We start from the raw sequence: 26,487 nt of genomic DNA, 5'->3' as shown, positions 1-26,487 counted from the left end.
CTTGTCTGGGATGTCACCAGAAGCACAGCACAAGTTTGAAGTATAGACAGTATAGAGCCAATATTCATAACTTCAACTAAAAAATGACACATGCATCCAGACAGCATAATCATAACCAGCAACCCAGAACCTGATCTTAGACACCTCATATGACCCCTTTTACATAAGATTTGGTGCCACTACAGGACCTTGGTTGCAACCGTGTTCTATATGGCCCCAGATTATATCAATAATGTCACAACCTCCCTCTAGCAAAGGAACATTTACAAGTTGAGAAAACAAAGATAAAACTAACAGGCCTTGCCTGGCTGTTACTTACAAGTTTGAAATATGAGAGACTTGTGCAGAAAGAGTTGGAGAACATGGATTGATGTCCAGTCACTCTTAGTCCCAAGAGCGAACACCACCAAAACAAAGAGCCCAAACAAAAGCCTTCCTCCCACCCCAAGATTTGAAAGTATCTTTTCCCCTTATTGGTCCTTTGGGTCAGGTGTCAGCCAGGTTACCTGAGCTTCTTAACCCTTTACAGGTAAAAGGATTTTGGTGCCTCTGTCCAGGAGGGATTTTATAGAATTATATACAGGAGGATTGTTACCCTTCCCTTTTATAGTTGTGACAATGGCCAAATGTAAATATCTATCTGCAACTTGGAACAAAGAATGTACACCATACTTATTGGGGCGGGGGGGGGGGGGGGACTGTATCCTGGGAAGCAGAGACTCTGAAAAGGATTTGGTGGTCATGGCGGATAATCATCTTCTAGTGGAAACTAATGAGATCCTTAGATGCATAAACTGGGAAATTCCAAGTAGAAATAGAGAGGTTGTATTAGGTACCTCTGTATTTGGCACTGGTGAGACTGCTGCTGGAATCCTGTGACCAGTTCTGGTGCCCACAATTGAAGAAGGATGTTGATAAATTGGAGAAGATTCAGAGACTAGCTACAAGAATGATTAAAAGATTAGAAAACATGTCTTACAATGAGACTGAGAGCTTTCTCATTTAGCTTAACAAGAATAAGGTTAAGGGGTGACTTGATCATGGTTTATAAGTACCTGCATGGGGAACACATATTTGATAAGATGCTCTTCAGTCTAGCAGAGAGAGGTCTAATATGATCCAGTGGCTGGAAGGTGAAGCTGGACATAGTTTTTTCTAGTCTAAATTTGCAAATTTTCAACAGTGAGGGTAATTAAGCTTTGGAACAACTTACCAAGGGCTGTGATGGATTTTGTCCCTGGAAATCTTGAAATCAAAGCTGATAACTTTTTTTTTTCTTAAGACATGCTCCAGTTCAAACAGGAATATATTCAGGGAAGTCCTGTGATATACAGGTGGTCAGACTAGACCAGCGGTTCTCAAACTGTGGGTCAGGACCCCACAGTGGGTCACAATCCCATTTTTAATGGACAGGGCCGGCTCTGGCTTTTTTGCCACCCCAAGCAAAAAAAAAGGGGGGGGGCCGCGGAGCCACCGGAGCAGCAAAGCAGGGGGAGGGAAACGGTGCCGCAAAGTGGGGGGGTGGGAACATAGCACGGCTGGAGCGGCAAAGCAGGGGCAGAGCAGCAGGAGAAACAACAGCGTGGCCGGCAAAGCAGGGGAAAAACAAAACAAAAAACCCTACAGGGCGGCCGGAGCCAGGGGACTCCCTATGCTGCAGAGTGCGCCCCTGGTCTAATGAGGGGGAACAGGAGGGAGCAGGGGAGAGAGAAAGAAGAGGGGCGGTCAGCACTTCAGCGGGGCACTCAGCACGCGGTCCCGACCACTGCGCTGCCTGCTGGGAGGGCTCTGCTCCACTCCAGTCGGCGAGGAGGGAACTAAATGGGCTGCCATGCTGAGTTTGTTGCAGGGCACTCCCCTCCTCCGCGCTGCTGCCCCCTACAGGGCGGCTGGAGCAGTGAACCAAAAAAAAAAATAACTGGCCATGCTGCCCTAGGTTTGGGTGGCATGCTGCCCCACGGAATCTGCCGCCCCAAGCAGCAGCTTGCTCAGCTAGTACATGGAGCCGGCCCTGTTAATGAGGTCGCCAGGGCTGGTGTTAGACTTGCTGTAACCCGGGGCCGAAGCTGAAGCCTGAGCCTCACCACCTGAGTGTAAAGCCGAAGACAAAGGCCATTGGCCCTGGGTGACAGGGCTCATGTTATAGGCCCTCAACTAGGACTGAAGCCCTTGGGATCAGTGTCGTCCCCCCACCTGGGCAGTCAGGCTCAGGTGGACTCATGCTTCAGTCCCCCCTCCTGGGGTTGTGTAGTAATTTTTGTTGGCTGAAGGGGGTTGCGGTGCAATGAAGTTTGTCTAGTCCAGGTTCTCAATCACACAGCTCCTCTCTGGTGTTAGTTTGTGAATATATTTAATATACCCTAGGCCAGGTCTTCAGCTCGTGTAAATCAGTATAGCTTCATTGAAACCCATGGAGCTGCATCTGTTTGCACCTGTGTGTGCAGTGTAACCACTTTCCCTTTGTTGTTCTGATTCTGTGTTCAGATCACTGTTGCATTAATGAAGGGTTTTGCATGTAACAGTTATTTGGAGGAAGAAACAATCCACAAAACAGAATGGCAGCGATGTGCCACCCCAGAGATGGCTGCATGACTGACAAGTGCTTTGGGAAACATTTGATTAATGTTGCTTTGTCAATATATTTGTATTCTTTGTTTCACCTACACTGATTTTTATTAACTTTACAGTAGTATTTTAATATGCTGACTTTTAGTGATTTGATTTTAATTTTAATTCTAATAGCAACACTGCAGTTCACAATTTCTTATGAATAATAAGGTAATCTTGTAAATATAAAACATTCATTAACGTTTCTCTTATCCTAACATGGAATTTGTGTAACTTTTTATGTTGAGCCATCTTGTCTGAGCAAAGGTATTTTTGGCTTTCATATCAATGAGATTGTAATTTATTATTTTTTTTAAATCTGTAGTCCAGTAAGAATACATTTAGATAGGGCCTTTCATATGGAATATCCTAAAGTATTTTACAGACCTGTGTATAATTTTGCTTCATACTTAATTTTGCTGATTTAATGGCAACACTTACACAATCAATTTTGGATAAAAAGTGAAGAATACGGTGTCCAGTAGAAAATCCAAGAGGGCAGGATTTAGGTATGAGGTAATCACTAAGGGCTTGTCTACATCAGAAAGTTGCAGCGCTGGTGAGGGAGTTACAGCGCTGCAACTTAGGAGGTGTACACATCTGCAGGGCACCACCAGCGCTGCAACTCCCTGTTTGCAGCGCTGGCCGTACTCCCGTTTTGTCTCGGGTGTAGAGGATCCAGCGCTGGTGATCCAGCGCTGGTAATCAAGTATAGACACTTACCAGCGCTTTTCTTGACCTCCGTGGAATAAGCAGGTATCCCAGCATACCTGAGGAAGCCTCTGGTAATCAAGCTGGTCTCCTTCCCCGGCTTGCTCTCGCGTTCCCCGAACCCCGAGCAAGCAGGTCTCCTTCCCTGCGGTTTGCAGGGTGGTTCGGGGAACGCGAGAGCAAACCGCGGCGAAGCTGGTCTCCTTCCCCGGTTTGCTCTCGCGTTCCCCGAACCCCGAGCAAGCAGGTCTCCTTCCCTGAGGTTTGCTGGGTGGTTCCGGGAACGCGAGAGCAAACCGCGGCGAAGCTGGTCTCCTTCCCCGGTTTGCTCTCGCGTTCCCCGAACCCCCGAGCAAGCAGGTCTTCCCTGCGGTTTGCAGGGTGGTTCGGGGAACGCGAGAGCAAACCGCGGTGAAGCTGGTCTCCTTCCCCGGTTTGCTCTCGCGTTCCCCGAACCCCCCTTGAAGCCGCCCAACAGCGCTGCAGTGTGGCCACATCTAACACCACTTGCAGCGCTGGTTGCTGTAAGTGTGGCCACTCTGCAGCGCTGGCCCTATACAGCTGTACTAATACAGCTGTAACAACCAGCGCTGCAAAATTTTAGATGTAGACATGGCCTAATAGAGCTTTGGCCAGGATGCAGGGTGGAATTAATATCTGTTGCAAAAAGTGCCATAGGATCTCTAATAATGGACTGATTGGAGCCTCAATTTTAAATCTCATCCAAGTGTTTTACTAGTTTAACTGACTGTTCCGTAGAACTGATTACTGACCCAGAGCTCCCTGATTGCCCCTCATTAAAACAAATCTATATCTAGGTGAACTCTCTCTCTGTGGAGGCGGGTGGGAAGGAGGCATGCAACGTGGTCCTTGAACACGCCACCAGCAGAACCATACAGCGGTTGATATGCTTATTCATTTTGCAATGCTAGTCTCTGGCAAAGTAATTTTGGAAGTGAGGTGAGTGCTCAGGGTTTGTCAGCTGACCTTGCTCATGGGGGATCCCTTCCCAAACTCTTCTCTCCCTGTTGATTAGCAGCCAGGATGGTCCCTGATGTGGAGGAAAGTGTTTCAATCTTGCTATTGGTAGCAATTGTCCAAGCTCAGTAAAACACTTGCCATGCCAGTCTTTCAACTTCTATAAATAGCCTCCTAACCACAGCACCCAAGAGCCGGTGCATGCCTCATGCTGTCACTCAAGCTAACCAGACGCATTTTAAAAATAAGCTGCTGGGGGCATTCCGGGCAGAGGCTCTGGATCCCCTTGCCGCCTTTCCCTCTCAAGAGCCTTTCAAACTAGGACGTTCTCAGCTCTCTGTCCCAGCGGCACCATGTTACAAGGCTACTCAGTGATGTTACACAATTGCTCCATTCCTCTCCGAAAGCCATTGCAGGGAAGTGCTTGCGGGTCAGAAAGGGGCTATGCCTGTCACTTACAGCTGGGCATAAAGTGTGAGGCTAGAATGTGGCCTTACCCATGCTAGATCAGACCATTGGCCTATACAAGCTCATTTTTTGCCTCTGATAATTACCCACATGAGATGCTTCCCAGAAGGGCAAACAATTCTCCAATCCAAGGCTAGTGACTGTGTAGGGTTGGGGGGGGTGGTAGTGGGGGACATGGAGTAACTTCCTTCTGACCCCAGCAGTGAAGACTTAATGACTGAAGCACAAGACCAGATTAATCCTGTATTTGTAGCTTTGCAAGCTGTTCTTGGCCATAAAATTCAGCTGCAGCATTCCTCCCTGAGATCCTGGAGTGCTGCATTCTGGGAAAAGTTCTTCAAATAACTTTATTGTGCAGCTTGTCATGACAAAGTTAGCTGGAGCCTATGTGAAACAAGTAGAAGCTGATGAAAAAGAGCTGCTTTTAAACAATTAAGTTAAATTATTATTTATTAATTGCAACTAACATATCCAAACTAGAGCAAGGTGCAATGTATGCCATGCTATTTCTGCCACCTCTCTCATTTCACCTCAAGTAATAGACCATTTTTTTTTCTATTTGCTTTTCAGCATAAAGAGTTTGGGTTTTTTTATTAGTACCACGGAAGGCATAATAGCTGTTCAGATTCTCCTTCTTTATACTATAACCTTTGTTTCCAGTATAGGTTGTGCCTCAATTGCTAGTCACACTGTGTATACTATCCCCTGGGTCCCAAGGAGCTCTGAGCTATGGTGCTGGGGCTGCCCATGCAGAGCCAAAGCTAAAAACCTGTCTTTCTCTGTCAGGTCTGGTGGAAGATTTTGGAAACCGAGAAGGGCGATGCCATGTACCCAGGGGAACAAATGCCTCTGAGGCCTGTGAACCTAGTTTTTTAATTTGGGGTATACATTTAAATTGAGCTTCTGTTATGGTGTCTTTAAGAAGTTTCCATGCAACTTGCAGGGATTTCACTTTTGGCACTGTACCTCTTAAAATCCTGTTTAACAAACTACTTCTTTTTTTTTTTTTTTTTTTTTTTTTTGGTGTCATTTACCTTTCTGAAATTAAATGCTACCATGATAGGCTGCTGTGGTGTTTCCCCCTGCACAGGGATGTTAAATGTTATGGTCACTATTACCAAGTTGTTTGGGTGTACAGTCATTGCTTGGACCAGATCCTGTGCTTCACTTAGGACTATTAAAGAATTGCCTCTCCCCTTGTGCGTTCCAGGACTAACTTTATCTCTGCATCCTGTCCTGAGGTGACATGGACCAGTCAACATGGGAATAGTTGAAATCCAACTTTATTATTGGATTTTTTATTTGTATTTCTTCTCTAATCTCCCTGAGCATTTCACAGTCACTAACACCATCCTGGTCAGGTGGATAGTAGTATATCCTTACTGCTAGAGTCTTATTATTCAAGCATGGAATTATTATCCATAAAGATTCTATGGTACAGTTTGGTTCATTTAAGATTTTTACTTCATTTGATTCTACGCTTTTTTTCACATCTAGTGCCATTCCCCGACCAGCATGACCTATTCTGTCCTTCTGATGTATTTTGTACCCTGGTATTACCATGTCCCATTGATTATCCTCATTCCACCAAGTTTCTGGGATGCCTGTTATATCAATATCTTCTTTTAATACGAGGCACTCTAGTTCACCCATTTTAGTATTTAGATATCTAGGATTTGTATATAAGCACTTAAATTGTCACCTTTTTTAGCTATCTGACATTATGTGATGTAATTGAATGGCTCTTTTTTTCATTTGACTGTTTCTCATGAGATCCTACCTGTATTTTATCATCTTCCAGCCTTTCCACCTTACAAGGGTATAGAGAATCTCCATTAATAGATCCTCCCCTAAGGGATGTCTCTGTCTAAACCTTGTGCTCCTCTGCACCTGTCAGCTTTCCCCTAGCCCTTAGTTTAAAAACTGTTTTATGACCTTTTTAATTTTATATGCCAGCAATCAGTTTCATTTTGGTTTAGGTGGAGCTCATCCTTCCTGTCTAGGCTCCCCCTCTCGCAAAAGTTTTTCCTGTTCCTAATAAATCTAACCCCCTTCTCCTTACACCATTGTCTCTTCCATGCATTGAAACTCTGCACTTCTGCCTGTCTAACTGGTCCTGTGTGTGAAACTGGAAGCATTTCAGGGAATGCTACCATGAAGGTCCTGGACTTCAGTCTCTTACCTAGCAGCCTAAATTTGCCTTCCAAAAGGGACAGAAAGGCAGACTGAGTGTTACATTTCTTGAAAGACCTGTTAATTTTAACTCATAATGAGAATCATTTAAGAACACCTTACTAGATGCCAAAAAAGCCACAATCCTACAGCTGAGGAAGAAGGTCCAAAAAAAATTTTAAAAATCACCTGTTAAGGGAAAGTGAAGGCAGCTATATAATTATAAAAAGTAATGAATATAAATCAGAAGTTAGGAATTGTAGAAAATTGATAAGGAGAGCAAAGGAACACAAGGAGAAATCTATGGCCAGTAGAATTAAGGACGATAATGAGGAGTGTTTTAAATATATTGGGACCAAAAAGAATCCTGACAATGGTATTGGTCCATTACCAGATGGAAATGGTAGAATTCTCAATAGTAATGCAGAAAAGGCAGAAGTGTTCAATAAATGTTCTATATTTGGGGGGAAATGATTATATAGTCTCATAATTTGGTGGTGATAACACTCTTTCTATTCCAATAGTATCTATTTTGAAGCACTTAGAGGGAGAGGAAAGTGATCAGGAACAATCAACATGGATTCACAAAGGGCAAGTCATTCCTGACTAACCTAATTGTCTTCTGTAACGAGATAACTGGCTCTGTGGAGGAGGGGAAAGCAGTGGACGTGTTATTCCTTAACTTCAGCAAAGCTCTTGATACGGTCTCCCACAGTATTCTTGCCAGGAAGTTAAAGTAGTATGGGCTGGATTAATGGACTATAAGGTGGATAGAAAGCTGGCTAGATCGTCGGGCTCAACGGGTAGTGATCAATGGCTCCAAGTCTACTTGGCAGCCGGTTTCAAGCGGAGTGACCCAAGGGTCGGTCCTGGGGCCGGTTTTGTTCAATGTCTTCATTAATGATCTGGAGGATGGTGTGGATTGCACCCTCAGCAAGTTTGCAGATGACACTAAACTGAGAGGCATGGAAATATGCTGGGTGGTAGGAATAGCATACAGAGGGACCTAGACAAATTAGAGGATTGGGCCAAAATAAATCTGAGGTTCAACAAGGACAGGTGCAGAGTCTTGCACTTAAGACAGAAGAATGCCATGCACTGCTACAGACTAGCGACCGAATGGCTAGGCAGCAGTTCTGCAGAAAAGGACCTGGGGTTACCGTGGATGAGAAGCTGGATATGAGTCGACAGTGTGCCCTTGTTGCCAAGAAGGCTTACAGCATTTTGGACTGTATAAGTACAGTAACTCCTCACTTAAAGTTGTCCCGGTTAACGTTGTTATGTTGCTGATCAATTAGGGATCTTACTCGTTAAAAGTTGTGCAATACTCCCTTATAATGTTGTTTGGCAGCCACCTGCTTTGTCCACTGCTTGCAGGAAGAGCAGCCCATCACAGCTAGCTGGTGGGGGCTTGGAACCAGGGTGGACCGGCAGCCCCCCTATAAACTCCCCACTCCCCTAAATTTCCTGTGCAGCAGCCTCCCAGCAGGCTACCAATTGCTGGCAGTTCAGCTGTCCCTCCCTCACGGCCATATGCTTCTCCTGCCTTCTGCCTTGGAGCTGTTCCTCCTTCTTGCTGTGCAGGGGAGGGGGGAAGAGGGGTGCTAATGTCAGGGTGTCCCCCTCCCCCTACTCCTGCTCCCCGCTTACCCCCTTCTCCATATAGAGCAGGGTGAGGACACAACAGGGCTCAGGATGGAGAAACCTTGCTGTCTGCAACTGCTGTCTCAACTTCCTGATATGTTTTTTTGAAGCAATGTACTTAGAGTGGGCTCAGCATACTTAAAGGGGCAATGCACATCTCTCTTTCTCCCCCACAGACAGAGTGTATGTCTCTGTCTCTGCCATGCTGTCTCCCCTCCCTCCACTCATGCTGCCTTGTAGGCCTGGTCTACACTACACATTTAAACCGATTTTAGCAGCATTAAACTGATTTAACGCTGCACCCGTCCGCACAATGATGCCCTTTATATCGATATAAAGGGCTCTTTAAACCGGTTTCTGTACTCCTCCCCGATGAGAGGAGTAGCACTGAAATTGGTATTACCATATCGGATTAGGGTTAGTGTGGCCGCAAATCGATGGTATTGGACTCCGGGCAGTATCCCACAGTGCACCATTGTGACCGCTCTGGCCAGCAATCTGAACTCGGATGCACTGGCCAGGTAGACAGGAAAAGCCCCGCGAACTTTTGAATTTCGTTTCCTGTTTGCCCAGCGTGGAGCTCTTTTCAGCACGGGTGGCGATGCAGTCCCAAATCCAAAAAGAGCTCTAGCATGGATCGTACGGGAGATACAGCGATCAGATCCAGTATGGGGAGACAAATCTGTTCTATCAGAGCTCCGTTACAGAAGACAAAATACCAAAGCATTTGAAAAAAATCTTCAGGCTATGATACAGAGTCCACAGCACAGTGCTGTGTGACAAGTGTAACAAAAAGCCAAAGAATCAAATGGATGGCTCAAGGAGGGAGGGAGGGGGTACCGAGGACTCCAGCTATCCCACAGTCCCTGCAGTCTCTGAAAATCATTTGCATTCTTGGCTGAGCTCCCAATGCCTGTAGGGTCAAACACATTGTCCGGGGTGGTTCAGGGTATATCTCGTCAATTTACCCTCCTCTTCCCCCCTCCCCCCCCCCCCGTGAAAGAAAAGGGAAAAAAATCATTTCTTGACTTTTTTATCTGTTACCCTATGTCTACTCATGCTGCTGGTAGACACAGTGCAGCGGCAGTGAACAGCAGCATCCTCTCCCCTCCCTTCCCTGGTGGCAGACGGTGCCATACAAAAGGACTGATAGCCGTCCTTGTCATCATCCCAGGAGTGCTCCTGGCTGGCCTCAGGTGAGGTCGGCCGGGGTCACCTGGGTAAAAATAAGAATGACTCTCGGTCATTCCCGGTAGATGGTACAGAATGGCTGGTAACTGTCATCATAGCAACTGGGGGCTGAGCTGCATCAGCCCCTACCTTTTCATGTCTAAAGAAAAGATTCTGTATTGCCTGGACTATCATAGCAGCGGGATGCTGGGCTCCTCTCTGTTTAATGTCCTACCTGGACTATCATAGCAGCTGGCAGCTGCCTCCCCCTCATTTTATCTCACTAAAAAGTCAATGTTTCTTATTCCTGCATTCTTTATTACTTCATCACACAAATGGAGGGGACACTGCAACGGTAAACCAGGAGGGTTGGGGGAGCAGGGAAGCAACGGGTGGGGTTGTTGCAGGGGCACCCCCTAGAATGGCATGTAGCTCATCATTTCTGCAGGATCTGACATGGAGCGGCTGTGCTCTATGGTACACTGGTTCTCTAGCACACTTGCCCCATATTCTAGGCAAGACTGACTCTATTTTTAGATACAACATAAAGGAGGGAATGACCCAGGGGGTCATTCCCATTTTGTCTTTGCGCCCCTGGCCGACCTCAGCCAGGGGCACCCATGACAGCAGCAGACGGTACAGAACGACTGATGACCATCATCTCATCACCAATTTACAATAGCACAGCAGACAGAACAGAACAACTGGTAACCATCTCTGCTATCTTGCAAAGACAAATGAATGCTGCTGTGTAGCGCTGCACTACCGCCTCTGTTAGCGGCATCCAGTACACATACGGTGACAGTGACAAAAGGCAAAACGGGCTCCATTGTTGCCATGCTATGGCGTCTGCCAGGGCAATCCAGGGAAAAAGGACGCGAAAGATTGTCTGCCGTTGCTTTCACGGAGGAAGGAATGAGTGATGACATTTACCCAGAATCACCCACGACACTGTTTTTGCACCATCATGCATTGGGATCTCAACCCAGAATTCCAATGGGCGGGGGAGACTGCAGGAACTATGGAATAGCTATGGGATAGCTACCCATAGTGCAACGCTCCAGAAATCGACGCTAGCCTCGGACCATGGACGCACACCACCGAATTAATATGCTTAGTGTGGCTGCGTGCACTCGACTTTATACAATCTATTTTACAAAACCGGTTTATGTAAAATCGGAATAATCTCGTAGTGTAGACATACCCATAGAGTGTGAGGCTAGATTAACAACAATGTGTTTAACCCCTGAGGGATCAGCCGAATGCTAGTTCATCATTTAGCAGTAAGCCATTTGCCAGGAAATATCCCACCCTCTAACTTCACCACCTCAACGAAGCTTCACAATCATTGCTGTGTACAGTATTAAATTGTTTGTTTAAAACTTATACTGTGTGTGTGTTTCCTTGGAACCTAACCCCTCCTATTTACATTAATTCTTATGGGGAAATTGGATTCGCTTAACATCGTATTGCTTAAAGTGCATTTTTTCAAGTACATGACTACAACATTAAGGGAGGAGTTACGGTAGGAGCATTGCCAGCAGATTGAAGGATGTGATCATTCCCCTCTATTCAACATTGGTGAGGCCTCGTCTGGAGTACTGTGTCCAGTTTTGGTCTCCACACCACAAGAAGGATGTGAAAAAATTGCCAAGAGTCCAGCAGAGGACAACAAAAATGATTAGGGGGCTGGAGCACATGACTTATGAGGAGAGGCTGAGGGAACTGGGATTGTTTAGGCTGCAGAAGAGAAGAATGAGGAGGGATTTGATAGCAGCCTTCAACTACCTGAAAGGATTTCCAAAGAAGATGGATCTAGACTGTTCTCAGCGGTACCAGACAACAGAACAAGGAGTAATGGTCACAAGTTGTGGGGGACGTTTAGGTTGGATATTAGGAAAAACTTCTTCAGTAGGAGGGTGGTGAAGCACTGGAATGGGTTACCTAGGGAGGTGGTGGAATCTCCTTCCTTAGAGGTTTTTAAGGTCATGCTTGACAAAGCCCTGGCTGGGATGATTTAGTTGGGAATTGGTCCTGCTTTGAGCAGGGGGTTGGGCTAGATGACCTCCTGACATCCCTTCCAACCCTGATATTCTATGATTTTATCTCTGGAGGATATTAAACAGAAGTGACTAAAGTAACACATTTTTAAATCAGCAAGTCCATATAACTTGTATCTGAGAGTTTTAAGAGTTGTCTGAGAAAAGCTCACTGGACTGTTAATGTTGGTATTTTGTTTTGCTTTTCCCCCAAGAAGTTTTAGAGCACTGGGGAAGTTCCAGAAGACTGGAAAAAAGCTCATGTTGAGCCAGTTTTTTAAGAGTAAACCAGATCATCCGGGTAATTGTAGGCCTGTCAGTCTACAATGATAATGGAGCAACTTATGTGGGACTCAAATAAAGAGTTAAAGGAGGGTAATATAATTAATGGAAATCAACATGGGTTTATGGAAAATAGATCCTGTCTAACTTAACTTGCAATTGCATCAAAAAAGATATTTTGTTGATGGAGATAATGTTGAGGTAATAACTTAAATTTCTGTAAGGTGGTTGACTTTGGCACCACACAATATTTTGATTAAAAAACTAGAATGATGTAAACTTAACACTGCATACCTTAAGTGGATTAAAAATTGGCTAATGGATGAGTAGGTATCAGAATGTAATTGTAAACAGGGAATAATCATTGATTGGGTGTGTTTCCAGGGTTTCCCACAGTCATTAGTTCTTGGCCCTTCACTATTTAACATTTTTATCAGTGACCTGGAAGAAAATGTAAAATCATCATCGGTAAAGTTTGCAGATGACACACAAATTGGAGAAGTAGTAACTAATGAAGAGGACAGGTCACTGATTCAGAACAATTTGGATTGCTTGGTAAATTGGGTTCAAGCAAACTATGTGTTTTAATACAGATAAATGTATACATCTAGGAACAAAGAATGTAGGCCATGCTGACAGGATGGGGGACTCTATCCTGGGAAGCAGTGACTCTGAAAAGATTTGGGGGTTGTGGTAGATAATCCGCTGAATGTGAGCACTCTCTATGATGCTGTCACCAAAAGAACTAATCTGATCCTGGGATGCATAAACGGGAACGTTTAGTCGGAGTAGAAAGGTTATTTTACCTCGGTATTTGGCACTGATGTGACTGCTGCTGCAATTATTTTTCCTGTTCTGGTGTCCCAATTGGAGAAGATTCAGAGAAGAGCCACAAGAATGGTTAAAGGATTAGAAAATATGCCTTACAGTGATAGACTCAAAAGAGGAGGTTCAGGAGTAACTTTGTTACAGTCTATAAATACCTACATGTGAAACAGCTATTTAATAGTGGGGTCTTCAACCTAGCAGAGAAAGGTATAACATGATCCAATGGGTGGAAGTTGAAGTTAGACAAATCAAGACAGGAAATAAGGTATACAATTTTAATGGTGAGAGTGATTAATCATTGGAACAATTTACCAAGGGTCATGGTAGATTCTCCATCACTGACCATTTTTAAATCAAGGCTGGATCATTTTCTAAGAGATCTGCTATAGGAATGATTGTGGTGACATTCTCCAGCCTGTGTTATACAGGAGGTCAGACTAGATCGTCACAGTGCTCCCTTCTGGCCTTAGAATCTGTGAATCAGTAAACTAATTGAGAATTCACAAGTGAATCCATTAGAGCATAAATTCTATGCTCAGAAAGGCAGCACAGTAATTTTTGGGAGATTACCATGTATTTAGAACGGAAGAATCCCATGCACCGCTACAGGCTGGGGACCAACTGGTTAAGCAGCAGTTCTGCAGAAAAGGACTTGGGGATTACAGTGTATGAGAAGCTGGATATGAGTCAGCAATGTGCCCTTGTTGCCAGCATATTGGGCTGTATAAGTAGGGGCACTGCCAGCAGATCGAGGGAAGTGATTATTCCCCTCTATTCGGCACTGGTGAGACCACATCTGGAGTATTGCATCCAGTTTAAAGCCCCCCGCTACAGAAAGGATGTGGACAAATTGGAGACAGTGCAGCGGAGAGCATTGAAAATGATTAGGGGGCTGGGGCACATGACTTACAAGGAGAGACTGAGGGAACTGGACTTGTTTAGTCTGCAGAAGAGAAGAGTGAGGGGGGATTTGATAGCAGCCTTCAACTACCTGAAAGGGGGTTCCAAAGAGGTTGGAGCTCGGCTGTTCTCAGTGGCAGATGACAGAACAAGGAGCAATGGTCTCAAGTTGCAGTGGGGGAGGTCTAGGTTGGATATGAGGAAACACTGTTTCACTAGGAGGGTGGTCAAGCACTGGAATCAGTTACCTAAGGAGGTGGAGGAATCTCCATCCTTAGAGGTTTTTAAGGCCCGGCTTGACAAAGCCCTGGCTGGGATGATTTAGTTGGTGTTGGTCCTGCTTTGAGGAGGGGGTTGGAGTAGATGACCTCCTGAGGTGTCTTCCAACCCTAATCTTCTATGATTCTCTGATTTTTCATACATAAAATAAGAGGTTGAATCTCTGCTTTTAAACTCAGCTCAACCTTAACTGTGGAGCAATAACTGGCACCTTCTTAATATCTCCACTGGAATCAAATATTAGTTAGATAAATTTTGAGAGATTATGGAAATGCAGGTTCCTTCTTCCCCATCTGGTGAGAATGCTCAAAAGTGAAAGTCTGCTGTAGGGTCCTAAGAACTCCAGTAACACCAATGGTACATTGTACTCCAACAGTTAATGAGTTTCATTAATTGAGTTTTGAGACCATCAAAAGCACATTTCAGTGGCACTGACTCTTGTTGCTTGGTCCAGCTGTATTTCCTACAATATTTGAAAATGGTTTTGAAATGGAACAGAGCCGCCATTTCAAAAGGTAATGTGATGTCAGAGGAACAGCTTCAGACTCTTTGGGGCTGAATTCTCATCACAAAGGAGCCATTTGCAGCAATGCAATCTTGGGACTAGTTCTACAGTGTCTCTGTCCCTGGAGTAGTCCCAGATCGGCTGTAAACTGTGCTAGCTAGCAACAGCCCCAAACAGGCCATTACACAGCAGGGGGATTGCTCCAGTGTAACACTGTCTGGGCACACCACTGGCACACCATGAGTAAACCCTGGTGGTGCAAACTCTGTCACTCAGGGATTCCCCCATGCCAGCTAACTCTGCAGCTGGAAGGCTGCACTAGCTTTCTGGCTCTTCTGCACTGCTGGGGTGGTATAAAGAGGCCAGAGTAGACTCAAGGAAATAATCCTGTGAATTTAGTGCACAGGTTCAGTCAAGTGAAATCTGTAGCGTCGAATCCTTGCTCAGCAAAAACTTGGAACTAATGAGATCTCAGTTTTGTTTGACTTGTGTGCCATGGCATGCATGTAAACTCCACTTCTTGGTGGCTTGCAAGCAGTTACATATCACTGCTTGATTATTCAGTGGCAGAGAGGACAGCTTTATAAGCCCTGACAGCAGCCAGCAATATCAGAAGAGGAACCTGAGAGGGATCCCTCAGGCACACCACATCAAGCGGGGGTGATGAGATCTCAGCTGAACCATGGAGTCTGTCACCAGTTGATGTGTTTGAACGAATCAACAATTCAGTGGCCAGCAGCCTTATGCTACCTCCAAGGGCCCAGTCCTGTTTCTACTGCAGTCATTGGCAAGACACCAGGCTTTGCAGTCAGGCCTTTTGTGCTGACAGGATCCCGTTCCTGATGAAGCTGCTAAGAGAGATGATGAAAATTGAAGGGAATAGGAGTCTGAATTGGCTGCATTCAGCGCCAGCAGAATCAGAGCAACAGCTCTAGCAGAGCAACAACCATGCTGTGAAAACTGGTGAAAACTTCAGAGATGAAACTGGACAAGAATGTGGTTGCTAGAAAACAGCAAGCTAGGTATAAGATCAAAATGACATGTTGCTGCACTCTGTATTATATTATCAGATACCAATACCAAAGAATGGATTCAGAGGACCTGTGATGTATGGTGAAGGAAAATAAAAATTTGCAATGGGAGAGAGCGTAAGCGGAAGACTCAGTGGCTGTGGACTCTAAAATAAAGATTGTGTATGTGCATGGAGTATCATAGAATATCAGTGTTGGAAGGGACCTCAAGCAATCATCTAGTCCAACCCCCTGCTCAAAGCAGGACCAATTCCCAGACAGATTTTTGCCCCAGATCCCTAAATGGCCTCTTCAGGGATTGAACTCTCAACCCTGGGTTTAGCAGACCAATGCTCAAACCACTGAGCTATCCCTCATTACTGCAAACCTCATTACAGATGCCAGTGGAAGGAGCTACTGAAGGAGTAACCGATCATTCTGCATGTAAGTTTGTCTAGTATCCGCAGTAGGATTGCACGTTGACTCTAGCAAGAAAACTCCTGAAATTAGCATATTTCGCTTTGGCCAGCATATCCTGATATTTGGAAGTGGCACCAATCCAGATTCATTAAAAGATGTAAGCTAAGGCTAGGGATTTGGTTTCAAAGGAGCTGAAGGGAATGAGTCATCTAACTTTTTGTCCTGGATTTCAATGCGCTTTGAATACTAAACTCCCTGAGTCTGCTTTTGAAAACCACAGTGTGAGACTTGGTGCGCTCCATTTCCGTGTAATGTGCTAACAATGTGCTTGGTGCTGTTCAATACACAGATGAGCCAGTCCCATCTCCAGAGGGCCATGCTCTCTCTAGAAGACAGAACTAGAGAAGTAAGTTGTTCTGGGAGAGCAAGAGAAAGAAGCTGTCTTCTATAACTTCTGAATTAAGGGGGAGGAGGCTTTGCAGAAGAAGTGGGTCTCGGGGGGGGGATCTGTATGTGGTGAGGTTGGGGAGCCATGTGTGCACAGGGTAGAAGATACAGGGTAGAGTTAAGACCAGATTGTCATCAACAGGAATAAAATGGGGTTTCTGGCCATTTGGGGTGGGATGAGTGAGCTTTTTACAGACACACTCTAGCTCAGTGAGGAGCCATGAAGCAACACAATCTGGTCTGCAGACGTGTGTCTTTGGTTGGTGAAAATGCCATCTTTTCAGAAAGCTCTTTTTTATGCTTTCTTCCACCACCCAGCATCATCAAAATCTTGTTGGGGAGGGTGAGAAACCCTGGAGAACCAAGGTAGTTGTCCTACTATTTAAACCTTCCTGCCCAGGTCCTCCCTTATTTTTGCCAACTGCCTTTCTTCCCTGCATGGGCATCTATAACATTGGACCGATAGGTCCTCAGTACGGTGGCGCGGAGTTACGCCCTTCAGTTGCTTCCTACCCCTCCTTCCCACCCCTCCTCCCAATCCCTCTTCAGGGACCCGTCTCACGAGAGTCTCCTTGTGCAGAAGGTAGAGGGGTCACTGCAGCTAGGTGTGGTGGAAATCGTTAGGAACAAAGGGTTCTATTCCTGATACTTTTTAATCCTGAAGGCCAAGGGCAGTCTATGACCTGTCCTAGACCTGCAAGACCTGAACCGCTTTCTAGCAAATCTGAACTTCCGCATAGTCTCCCTGGCCTCTATCATCCCGCTCCCTGGATCCAGGAGACTGGTATGCTGCCCTCGATCTGAAAGATGCATACTTTCACATCACCATCTTCGAGGGTCACAGACACTTCCTCCGGTTTACGGTAGGTCCCAACTGTTATCCGTGTGCGGTCCTCTTGTTTTGGCCTAGCGACAGTACCATGGGTATTTACCAAGTGCATGTAGGTGGCTGCCTACTTCAGATGTTGTGGTGTCTACATCTACTCATACCTCGATGACTGCCTAGTCAGGGGAAGAGCCAGGTCCAAAGGAATGTCGCAATGCTTGTTAGCCACCTGCCATCGTCTTGGTCTGTTGGTGAACGACAAGTCCACGCTAGTTCCAGTACAGAGGTTTGAGTTCATTGGAGCGGTGCTCAACTTGACCTGCGCCAGAGCATTCTTGCCATTGGAGAGATTCAGGGCACTGATGGACCTCATAGCGGAAGTGTCTGCCTTTCCCCTGACCATGGCCAGGATTTGCCTGTGCCTGCTAGGTCACATGGCAGCATGTACATATGTGTTGTGCCGTGCCAGGCTCTGGATGTGACCCCTGCAGCAGTGGCTGGCGACAGTCTACTTCCGGTCGAAGGACCATCTGGAGAAGGTCATCACCATCCCTGCAACGGTGCTTACCTCACTGCGACTCCAGGAAAGTCCTGGAAGGAGTTCCCTTCATCTGTACTCCTTACTCATAGATTCATAGATTGTAGAAGTTAAGGGAATTAAAACCAATAGTAAAAGGTTCTATAGCCATATAAATAAGAAGAAAACAAAGAAAGAAGTGGGACCGCTACACCCTGAGGATGGAAAGGAGGTTAAGGATAACCTAGGCATGGCCCAATATCTAAATAAGTACTTTGCCTCAGTCTTTAATAAGGCTAATGGGGAGCTTAGGGGTAATGGAAGGATAACAAACGGGAATGAGGATATGGAGGTGGATATTACCACATCTGAGGTAGAAGCCATACTTGAACAGCTTAATGGGACAAAATCGGAGGGCCCAGACAATCTTCATCCGAGAATATTAAAGGAACTGGCGCATGAAATTGCAAGCCCGTTAGCGAGAATTTTTAATGAATCGGTAAACTCAGGGGTTGTACTGTACGACTGGAGAATTGCTAACACAGTTCTTATCTTTAAGAAAGGGAGAAAGAGTGATCCGAGTAACTATAGGCCTGTTAGTTTGACATCTGTAGTATGCAAGGTCTTGGAAAAAATTTTGAAGGAGAAAGTAGTTAAGGACATTGAGGTCAATGGTAATTGGGACAAAGTACAACATGGTTTTACTAAAGGTAGATCGTGCCAAACCAACCTGATCTCCTTCTTTGAGAAGGTGACAGACTATTTAGACAAAAGAAATGCGGTAGACCTAATTTACCTCGATTTCAGTAAGGCATTTTACACGGTTCCACATGTGGAATTATTAGTCAAATTGGAAAAGACGGGGATCAATATGAGAATTGAAAGGTGGATAAGGAACTGGTTAAAGGGGAGACTACAATGGGTCGTACTGAAGGGTGAACTGTCAGGCTGGAAGGAGGTTACTAGTGGAGTTCCTCAAGGATCGGTTCTGGGACCAATCTTATTTAAACTTTTTATTACCGACCTTGGCACAAAAAGCGGGAATGTGCTAATAAAGTTCGCAGATGACACAAAGCTAGGGGGTATTGCTAACACGGAGAAGGACCGGGATATCATACAGGAAGATCTGGGCGACCTTGTAAACTGGAGTAATAGTAATAGGATGAAATTTAATAGTGAAAAGTGCAAGGTCATGCACTTAGGGATTAATAATAAGAACTTTAGATATAGATTGGGGATGCATCAGTTGGAAGCAACAGAGGAGAAGAAGGACCTTGGGGTATTGGTAGATCACAGGATGACTATGAGCCGCCAATGTGATATGGCCGTTAAAAATGCTAATGCGGTTTTAGGATGCATCAGGCGAGGTATTTCCAGCAAAGATAAGGAGGTGTTAGTACCTTTATATAAGGCGCTGGTGAGACCCCACCTGGAATACTGTGTGCAGTTCTGGTCTCCCATGTCTAAGAAGGATGAATTCAAACTGGAACAGGTTCAGAGACGGGCTACTAGGATGATCCAAGGAATGGAAAACCTGTCATATGAAAGGAGACTCAAAGAGCTTGGCTTGTTTAATCTAGCCAAAAGAAGGCTGAGGGGGGATATGCTTGCTCTTTATAAATATATCAGAGGGATTAATATTAGGGAGGGAGAGGAATTATTTAAGCTTAGTACCAATGTAGATACAAGAACGAATGGGTATAAACTGGACACTAGGAAGTTTAGACTTGAAATTAGACGAAGGTTTCTAACCATTAGAGGAGTGAAGTTCTGGAACAGCCTTCCAAAGGGAGTAGTGGAGGCAAAAGACATATCTGGCTTTAAGATTAAGCTTCATAAGTTTATGGAAGGGATGGTATGATGGGAGAGCCTAATTTTGGCAATTGATCTTTTGATTATCGCCAGATAAGTATGCCCAGTGGTTGGTGATGGGATGTTGGATGGGATGGGATCTGAGTTACTGCAGAGAATTCTTTTCTGAGTGCTGGCTGGTGAGTCTTGCCCATATGCTCAGGGTTTAGCTGATGGCCATATTTGGGGTCGGGAGGGAATTTTCCTCCAGGGCAGATTGGCAGAGGTCCTGGAGGTTTTTCGCCTTCCCCTGCAGCGTGGGGCATGGGTCACTTGCTGGTGGATTCTCTGCAGCTTGAGGTCTTCAAACCACAATTTGAAGACTTCAGTAACTCAGGCATAGGTTAGGGGTTTGTTATAGAAGTGGATGGGTAGGGTTCTGTGGCCTGCTTTGTGCAGGGGGTCGGACTAGATGATCACATTGGTCCCTTCTGACCTTAGAATCTATGAATCTATAGGAGTTGGTTTTGGACGCCTCGGCCCTTGGCTGTAGGGTGCACCTCGGCACTCTGCAGACTCAGGGTATGTGGTTCCCAGAGGAATGATGCTACACATAAATGTCAAAGAGCTCAGGGCAGTGTGCAGAGCATGAGTGATCTTCCTACCTCACCTGTTGGGCAGAGTGGTCAGAGTCCTCACAGATAACATGGCCACAGTGTTATACATGAACAGGCAAGATGGATCACGATTTTTGGCCATCTGCCAAGAGGCACTCAACCAGAGGTGGCTGGCATGATCTTCCAGAGGTGGGGAACTCCCCAAGTGGATTTGTTGACCACCAGGCAGAACAGGAGGTGCCACAGGTTTTGTTCCAGATGGGGCCTGAACAAGGGCTCCCTCTTAGATGCCTTCCTCCTGCCGTGGGTGGGAAGCCTGATGTATGCATTCCCTCCAATTCCGCTCATCAGCAAGGGCCTACCGAAAATCAAGAGGGATAAGGTGCAGGTTATCATGATTGCCGCAGCATGTCCTCACCAGCACTGGTTTGGGATGCTATCAGGCTTGTCAGTGACCCCTCCCTGGACCCTGCTGAACTGGCCGGACCTGCTTCTCACAGGATCATGGCTGACTCTTGCACCCCAACCTCGTGTTCCTCCACCTCATAGTGTGGATGTTTCATGGTTGAATCCAGATGAATGGGCCTTTTCAGAAGGGGTCCAGAAGGTTCTCCTTGAGAGTAGAAAGTCCTTGACTAGGCAGACCTACCCGGCAAAGTGGATGGGGTTCTCCCACTGGGCGGCTGAATGGGGTATCTCCCCTTCACGTTCTTCAGTGCAGTCAATCTTGGACTACCTGCTTCATTTAAGGAGCCAGGGCCTGCACAATCCTCTATCAGGGTGCATCTGGTGACCATTTTGGCCTTTCATCCGCCAGTCCAGGGGCAGAAGGTGTTCTCCCATGACATGATGGTCAGGTTCCTTAGAGGCCTTGAGAGGCTCTTTCCTCAAGTCCAATCCCTGGCCCTCAGTGGAATCTCAACTGGGTTTTGTCCAGGCTCACGGGCGCCCACCTTTTAAGCTTTTGGCTTCATGCTTCCTATCTCACCTATCGTGGAAGGTAGCTTTCCTGGTGGCGGTGATGTCGGCAAGGTGAGTCTCCAAGCTGCGAGCCCTCACCTCAGAACTGCCGTACACGGTCTTCTATAAGGACATGGTCCAGCTCTGGCCCCACCCGGCCTTCCTTTCCAAGGTGGTGTCTGCTTTCCACATGAGCTAGGACATCTTCCTTCCAGTCTTCTCCCCTAAGGCCCATGAGACTAGTGAAAAGAGGCGCCTTCATGGTTTGGACGTAAGAAGGGCTCTAGCTTTCTACCTAGATTGGACAAAACCTTTCCATAAGTCAACTCAGCTTTTCATCTCTACCACTAATAGGATGAAGGGCCTCCCAGTGTCCACACAAAGGATTTCTGACTGGATCACCTCTTGCATTTGGGCCCATTATGAGTTAGTGGGAGTCCTGCCACTGCCGATCGTCAGAGCGCAGGCATCCTCGGCAGCCTTCCTGGCACACTTCCCGATCCAGGACATCTGTTGAGCCGTGACGTGGTCCTCAGTTTACACGTTCACGGCCCATTATGCCAGCACTGAGCAGGCCAAGGAGGATGCTGGGTTTGGCATAGCTGCATTGCAATCTACATGTCCATGAACTCCTACCCATCTCCGAGGGGTACTGCTTGGGAGTCACCTAAGTTGAATGGACATGAGCAATCACTCGAAGAAAAGACAATTACCTTTTGATCTTGGGAGACAGACTAGTCCTCACTTATAGGTAGCCCCACAACCGGAAGCAAATACTCATCAGCAACCACACAACAAAAACACACACTAACCGAGGAACCTGTCCTTGCAACAAAGCTCAATGCCAATTCTGTCCACATATCTAGCCAAGTGACACCATCATGGGACCTAATCACATCAGCCATGCCATCAGGGGCTCGTTCATCTGCACATATACTAATGTGATATGTGCCAGCAATGCTCCTCTGCCATGTACATTGGCCAAACGGGACAGTCTGCACACAAAAGAATAAATGGACACAAATCTGACATCAGGAATCATAACATTCAAAAACCAGTAGGAGAACACGTCAACCTCTCTGGTCACTCAGTAACAGACTTAAAGCTGGCAATTTTGCAACAGAAAACCTTCAAAAACAGACTCCAACAAGAAACTGCTGAACTAGAATGAATTTGCAAACTAGATACCATTAACTTGGGCTTGAAAAGAGACTGGGAGTGGTGGGGTCATAACATGGGGAAATAGATTCAATTTGTGTAAAGTATCCTCACACCTTCTTGTCAACTGTCTGGTTATCTTGGTTATCACTACAAAAGTTTTTTTTTTCTCCTGCTGATAATAGTTCATCTTAATTAATTAATTAGCCGCTTAGAGTTGGTATGGTAACTTCCACCTTTTCATGTTCTCTGTATGTATATATGTCTTCTTACAATATGTGCCATTCTATGCATCTGATGAAGTGGGCTGTAGCCCACAAAAGCTTATGCTCAAATACAGGGCCGGCTCCAGGCACCAGTGGAGGAAGCATGTGCCTGGGGCAGCATTCCATCCATTCTTGGGGCAGCACAGTCCCGGTGGGTTGTTTTTTTATTTTTTTGTGCTTGGGGCAGCAAAAATGGTAGAGCCGGTCCTGCTCAAATCAATTTTCATAGATTTCGTTAGTCTCTAAGGTGCCACAAATACTCCTATTCTTTTTGTGGATACAGACTAACACGGCTGCTACTCTGAAACCTTTTCCATAACTGGTGTTCTTCGAGATGTGTTGCTCATGTCCATTCCACAACCTCCCCTCCTTCCCCTCTGTCGGAGTTTCCGGCAAGAAGGAACTGAGGGTGGGGGGAATCAGTGGTGCCCTATATACTGCAGCATGTGCATACCACTCCAGGGGGCGCCAGAGCCAATCCCCTACGGATACTGCTGAGGGAAAAACTTCCGACACCGGTGCATGTGGCGAGCCCACACACCTAAGTTGAATGGACAAGAGTAAAACATCTTGAAGAGCACCAGTTACGGAAAAGGTAACTGTCTTTTTGCTGTGGCTGCTGTTGGAGTCTGCTGGGTATTAACACTACTCTGCTACCTAGATAGTTATAACTGAGTATTCCACCAGATGTGTGATAGAAGACAATGATCTAGACCAGCCAGTCCTGCTAACCTGCATGGATTTGTGTGTGCTTGGGAGAAGCTGTGAATGCTAGGAGTAGTATATATGGTAGCTAAATGATCATGAGCCACTAAAACAACTTCCCCTGCGTTCATTGTCTGCAGGTATTTGAACCTAGCACCTCATATTTGAAAAGCAGGAGTCCTTTCCTGCTTGAGCTAAAGGTCCAGCTCTGTTAGCCCCAGAGGCAGTACAGACTCATTAACCTCAGTATGTAGTGTGGCCACTAGAAAGGGACAGATCCACCTATTGTCAGTGTGAGTTATACAAACTCTGATTAGAAATAAAATTATATTCAAACACCGGAGTCCTCCAGGTGCTTGGACAAGTAAGTGCTTATTTTGCTACCAAGTTAGCACATCCAGCACCACCTCCTCTCTCCTTTCAGCATAGATATTCTTCTCTTCCTGCCGTCTGTTGCTGAAACCACTTTATGAGAAGTCTCTACCTCTGTTACTGCTCAGATGTCTCACAGGAGAGCAAGTGTGGAATATGTGAATGGTTCAGACCTCTATCAGAGGCAGGATCCCACAGCAGATGGGTTGCTGAGGTGAAATACAGGGTTAGATGGGCACATGCATCATTTACAGAATAGTAGAAAATGGGATACTGAGCTGTTGGTCTCCCCGGCAAGGCAGGAAATAGGCCCCAGGCTGATGGTCTGTTCCAGCATGACAGTTCCTGGTGGAGATGCACTCACCTCCTTACTCTTAATATTTGAACCCTAAGAGGAGAGGAATAGTAATTTGGGGACTGCACCGGGAAGGGTTCCTCCTGCCATGGGCTGTGTGTGTAGCTGGCTGAACAGTAATACTGTGTGCTGCATGGAGAGGAAAGCTGTGGGCTGGAGTCCTGTGATTTCTAGGGGAAGCAGAGAACAGGGCAAGCTACTCTCTGATATCATTCAAGCCATTGGCAAGAGCCAATCAGGAAGTCTGAATTCAGCAGCCAAAGTGCTGAACAGTTAAGTCAAGGGTTACCGCTAGGCTTAATTAAACCTGGTGAGACCTTAGTGTGTGCTCCTGGGGAAAGGCGTGTTGCTAGGCATTTTCACAGCACTGCAGGACTTTGGCTCCATTACCCTTTAGATTTGGATAGTGCATTTGTTATTGTCCTTTATCAATTTGTTTGCTTTCTTACAACATGAAACCAGGCGTGGGCAAACTACAACCCGCGAGGTATTTTAAGCTGGCCTGCGAGTCGCACCACGCCACTTGGCCCTGCTCCAGCACTCCAGCCAGGGCGCTGGGTTGGGGGCCGCACCACGTGGCTCCCAGAAGGTGCAGCATGGCCCTACTCTGCCTCCTACGTGCTCCACGGGCCCCCTCTGGTGCTCCAATGGGAGCTGCAGGGGCGATGCCTGAGGATGGGGCAGCATGCAGAGCCACCTGGCCACGCCTCTGCTTAGGAGCCATAGAAGAGAAATGCCGCTGCTGCTGCTTCCGGGAGCCACTTGAGGTAAGCGCGGCCAGGAGCCTGCATCCCTGAGCCTCCCCCCATGCCCCAAACCCCTTAGTCCCAGCTCAGAGCACCCTCCTGCACCCCAAACCTCTCATCCTCAGCTCCACCCCAGAGCCCGCGCCCCCAGCCAGAACCTGCCCCCTTCCCGCACCCTTGCCTCACCCCTGATGCTCCAAACGCCTGCACTCTCTCCCGCGTCTCAACCCCAATTTTGTGAGCATTCATGGCCCACCATACAATTTCTGTTCCCTGATGTGGCCCTCGGGCCAAAAGTTAGCTCACCTGTGATCACTTTAAACAGATCAAGGTAGAGCCTAGAGTTGCCAACTCTGACTGAAGTTATTTCGAGGTTTGTTTTCCCCCCCAACATGACATAATGTCATTTTCTCAAAATATCCTATTAAAATCCCAGAATGCTTTCAACAATCACTGGCAGATCAGTGCCAATTCCGGGAGACTCCAGGCTAATCCTGGAGGATTGGCTACTCTATTGGGACTCCATGTTGCTGGGTGCTGTTACAGACCCACAGAGAGAATCCCTACTGTGGAGGGACTGGGGCCCCCTGGTGTTGGGTGCTGTACAGACCCCGAGAGATGATCCCTGGCCCATCAGGATTGCCATCATAACCAGATTTTAAACCATTTATGAAGCTACTGTGAAGCTGAAGACAGCAACAGCTAATCTCTTGCCTTCCCAAAGTGATTGCTGGGGAGACCAGCGGATGGAGAGGGAGGTATGCAGGACAGCTGCTGGAATTAGAGAGGACTGGTGAAACAAGCTCTGCTGACTGAGAGAACTGACCAGCCTTTGCCCTGACGTCACACTGAGCGTGCTTCACATCTGCCAGCATCTTAAAGACTTTGACTGCCAGCACACAAGGGTCAACTTCATAATCTTCAGCTCTTGCTTCAGTAGCTTCCCCTGGTGAGATTCTTTAGACATGCTTCTGAGCTTAAGATATTTCTCAGATCTAAACGTGAAGCACATCTGGGAGCTATGAACATTGAGAAGGACCTTAATTTAATTCCCTCCCTCTCTGCCTTGACGTACTGCTCCAGAAACTGTCTCCAAGCACTCACCCAGCCTGGATGCAGGAGGAGGTGATGTTCCACAGGCCAAATGGAACTAGTTACCTAGGCTCCAGAGCTAGCAGTGAGGTGTCTACTGTCTTGCTACCCTTCCAACTTGCTGCAGAAATCCTACAAGCTAGGCATGGTGTGCAGCAGGCTTTGAGAAGGGAAACTCTCAACATTTATTTGTGTGCATCGGGCTATGGTGGCTTGTAAAAGTCACGGTAATATTGGTCTGTACTGTACTGTACAGCAGTTGCCAGCTCTCCTCTGCCCTGGATGCAGAGGAGCCAAGCTCAATACCTGTGGGCATGTTGGTATTTTAGTAATGGCTTGTAGATTAAGCAAAGTGACCTACGAACCAATTTTCTGAGAGGCGAGATGGCTGAGAGAGTGGTTGAAACATGAGATCATGCTAATGTAAACAGTTGTGAGATGGGTGTGAGCTTGACTCTTCTGTAACTAAGCTTTCCTTTAAATAACAATCTAGAGGCTGAAGTAGGTCGAAGGTTTGATGAGACAATCCTTGTTGTACAGTAATTTAGTGGAACAACTCATTCATGGCACAAGGAATATTCTGAATGGTCCAGTGGTCATAACAGTGAGGTTGTTGAACAGA

General features: G+C 46.3%; 1 protein-coding gene across 9 annotated transcripts in view; it reads left to right on the top strand.

Annotated features, from left to right (window-relative positions):
• WIZ (WIZ zinc finger) overlaps positions 1–26,487 on the top strand; it is a 160,209-nt gene that overhangs the window by 52,905 nt on the left and 80,817 nt on the right. The window contains exon 1 of one of the 9 annotated variants that reach the window (XM_050925741.1): positions 25,700–25,722. The exons of the other annotated variants lie outside the window; for them this stretch is intronic. The gene's annotated coding sequence lies outside the window, so the exon portion shown is untranslated. Of the gene's footprint in view, positions 1–25,699; positions 25,723–26,487 lie in introns of those variants that run through there. 9 annotated transcript variants of the gene reach the window in all.

This window comes from Gopherus flavomarginatus, chromosome 16, assembly GCF_025201925.1.
Source record: "Gopherus flavomarginatus isolate rGopFla2 chromosome 16, rGopFla2.mat.asm, whole genome shotgun sequence".
Taxonomy (NCBI): domain Eukaryota; kingdom Metazoa; phylum Chordata; order Testudines; family Testudinidae; genus Gopherus; species Gopherus flavomarginatus.
This window is presented reverse-complemented; position numbering and strand designations above follow the sequence as displayed.